Genomic DNA, 3582 nt, shown 5'->3' with positions numbered 1-3582 from the left:
TAATCAACCACAATGACAAATGAGATATGATTGGCCTACACACAAGAGGATTTATAAGGCAAGAGATTTGTCTAAGCACGAGAGGTCTTATAAGACGAGCAATGACTAAAGAATGATTGGCTTACACATGAGAGGATTTATAAGGCATGAGAGCTTCGTCTAATCACGAGAGGTCTTATAAGACGAGTAGTGAATAAGAGATCGTTTGCCAATACACAAGAGGATTTACAAAGCAAAAGAACTCAAGGGGTTTGTCTAGGCACAAGAGGTCTTATAAGACAAATAAAGATTGGGGGTTTACCAAAGCATAAGAGGACTGGCAAGGAAACCAAAGATTGACCGGAGTAGGCCTAAGCACAAAAGGTCTGATAAGGCTCACAATGATTGGATTGATTGATTAGAATTCTAAGAATGGATTACAAGGGAATTGATCCAAAGGATATGTGAATATCAAAGAGAGTATGACTAATTATCCACTAAGGAAGAAATGATTAAAGTGTAATGGTGCTTCACTGTTGAAGTATTGAATGAAAAAAACTTGTCAATTGTATGATTCAAATCGCATTAAAGTCTATGAACAAAGGCAAATACCTTGAGCAACTGGGTCATTCGTCCCGTACCCAAGGATATTCTAGACAAGGATATGAAGTCTCCACTCTCATCATTCTTTGTTTCTTAAGGCTTATGGCATACAACTAGAATCAATAATTGACAAGTTGCTGATAGGAGATCCTGAATGTTGATCTTGTTGTAGAAGAAGACTTGACAATCATATAATTCGAATTGTGCTAAAGTCTATGAATAAAGGTGAATATGATGAGTAACTGGGTCATTCGTCCCGTATCCAAAGATATTCAGAATGAGTTAATGGAATTATCCAATCTCATTCATTCTTTATTTCTTAAGGCTCGTTCCACACACTCTGAATTATGATTGACAAGTGTTGACCTTTGTTGTGCTTGAGAAGTAGTCCACACTATCAATTATGCTTGATTGATGTTGACTTTGAAGTCTTGATCTTGCATTGAACATTGAGGTCTTGAGCTCCTGAGATTCAGAATATCCCATACAACTTAAGTGTAGTGGACTTTCCATATCAAGTGATCAAGAGTCTTTTGATCACTTAAATAAGTTTGGGGGATTACAACACAATACAAAGGATTTGGTTGACCAAAGTGACCTTTGGTCAACACTAATCAGTAGGATTAAAAATAATAGTTGAACTAGGTACAAAATAAATCTATTTGATTAATTAACTAAATAAAACCATACAGTTTTAATTAAAGCCCTAAGTTAAGGGATCATGCATAAAAATCAAGATTTTTAAGCCTTAAGGGCAAAATGGTCATTATGTCAAAATGAATTAATTAGGAAAATAGTTTCTAAAAGTCATTACTCGATCAAAACTAACTAATCCTAATTATATTTAATTATGCAAAAACCTAATTAGTCTAATTCTTATAATATGGCCTAATTAAGATTTAAAACTAATTAAATTCTAAAAACTAATTAAAACATAAATTGTTAATTATTCTAAACATGAAATTTCTAATTAATTTAATTAGAAATATAATCAACAGAGTTAATCTTGATTAAATATAAACCCTAATCATAATTAACAAAAAATAAAAACAAGAGTTAATTAGTGAACCAATAAAAAAAGGCTTAAACAAGAGTGGCAGGCCCAATGCTGGGGGGAAAGTCAGCAGAAAAAGTGCCTCGGCCTGGTTCAAAACCCATCACGGAATCCAATAACCAGAGAGAGGTGTAGGATAATGAGAAAGGTGAGACAAAAGGAGGTTCGTTTGGGCCTTGGGCCCAAACCGAAACCTCATCCCAAACCGAGCTTGCAGTGATAAGTAGGTATAAACGCTTATTCCAACTGCGACCGACGAACATGAATGAACAAATTCAAACTGAAAAACACTTACAAACCGATGCTCACTTCCCACCATCTTCACGACTTCATAATAACTCCAGTTACTACCTGAACTCCTCGTTTGCGCGCATAGGATTACTAACAACATCACCGTGTTTTCGTGCTTTGTGGAATTCATCTTTTTCAATCTGTTTCTTCATGAATTGTGTTCATCAATGGATTTGTACTTGGAATGTAGCCGTAATCAAAACGAATGAATCACAACAAGGAGAAGAAAGAAGACTCACTAGATTTTTGAGCTCATACACGGTGGCTCTGTGCACCAGGTAACTTCTTTCAATCTTCCTTAATCTCTTCTCCTTCAATCTTCTTGCCTTCTTCTGCTTCTTGACTTGCTTCTATCTCGCGTCTTCTTCTCGGTGGTTCTGTGCGTGTTGTTGATGTATTTTCGGTACTTCGGCTCATTTCTACGGTGTGATGCCACTTTATTGCATATGAAGAGTGTAGAGAAGTTCACTGAAGAGTGCAACATCTGAATGAGAATGAAGGATTTTAAGAGTGAAGAATGTAGGATGCAAAAAATGAAGAATGCATAAATGCGTAGAATGCAGAAAAGCCAAGAATCCCGAATCTGAACTGCAATGAGGTATTATATAGATTGCTTCATCTCCATTCTATTAGAGATTCACATGAAATTTAGTTGAAATAAGCCTCAAATGAATAAGTAAGTTAGTAGTTAGTTTTAGGTTAGTTATCAAATGAATATGAAACTCACACAAAATTTATCATTTAGTGGGAAATGAATTTTGTTAGTCAGGTTTTTTTCTCTGTGGTACATTTGTATGGTTGCTTATCATGGAGTTCAATTTGTTGAGAATTTTGTTAGTGAAGTTAGAACTTAGGAAGCTAAGTTTCTATTAGTTTCTGATTGTGATGTTTTGTGTGAATCATGTTTTCCTAGTAAGAATCATGTTTTCATTCTGTTATAAAAATGTTGCAGGTTTTGGTTGGTGTGTTCTGCATAAGTTGAACAAGTTGCAGGGTCATATGAGTTTCAGAGTTACGCAGGGCCATGTGTTCAATGAGTTGCTGAGTTTCCTGGATGTGGAATTTTCCTTTCATGTGGAATTTGCAGGATGTTGGGCTGAAGAACTAGTTATACCTATGTGCAACTAACTTAGAAAACTAGGCTGGGAGATTGTTAATTTAGGTTTGGACATTTGGTTTGTAAAAATTGTAAAGGAAAGTTGTAGTTGAAACTTGAATGTATTGACTTGGAACTTGGTAATTATGAAAAGTTTGATGGTTTGGATGAATAGAATTGCAATGCAAATGTATGATAGAATTATTTATCACTTGGATTAACTTTGAATATTTTAAAAGGTTCATGAATGGAAAAAAAAAAGACTTAAATGTGAACCATGGACAAATTGATTGCATTGAATGAGATTATGATGAAAAAATTTGAATGTGTATTTTGAATGCTTATGGAAAGTTTTTGAATGGAATATAAATTGTAAAATAAGATGGTTTATGGAATTAAAATGTTAACTTTGAATGATTTTGAATGGTTAAAATGTTTGAAATGGTCAAAATTACATTTTAAAATTGAATGAATTGGATGCACCAAATAGATGCAAAAATGAGATTAATGGTTAATAAATTTCAATGCTAAATATACCAAATGTGAATGATTAATGACA

The 3582-nt window shown here is 34.0% G+C and overlaps 1 long non-coding RNA gene across 1 annotated transcript; it reads left to right on the top strand.

The window, feature by feature from the left end:
* Nucleotides 1–1871: 1871 nt before the first annotated feature.
* On the top strand, nucleotides 1872–3194 carry LOC127118994 (uncharacterized). Its single transcript, XR_007802521.1, has 3 exons — nucleotides 1872–2205; nucleotides 2380–2525; nucleotides 2880–3194. It is a non-coding gene; the product is annotated as an uncharacterized LOC127118994 (long non-coding RNA).
* Nucleotides 3195–3582: the final 388 nt, after the last annotated feature.

Source organism: Lathyrus oleraceus, chromosome 2 (genome assembly GCF_024323335.1).
Source record: "Lathyrus oleraceus cultivar Zhongwan6 chromosome 2, CAAS_Psat_ZW6_1.0, whole genome shotgun sequence".
Lineage (NCBI taxonomy): Eukaryota > Viridiplantae > Streptophyta > Magnoliopsida > Fabales > Fabaceae > Lathyrus > Lathyrus oleraceus.
Note: the sequence above shows the minus strand (reverse complement) of the source record. Positions and strands in the feature narration are given on the sequence as shown.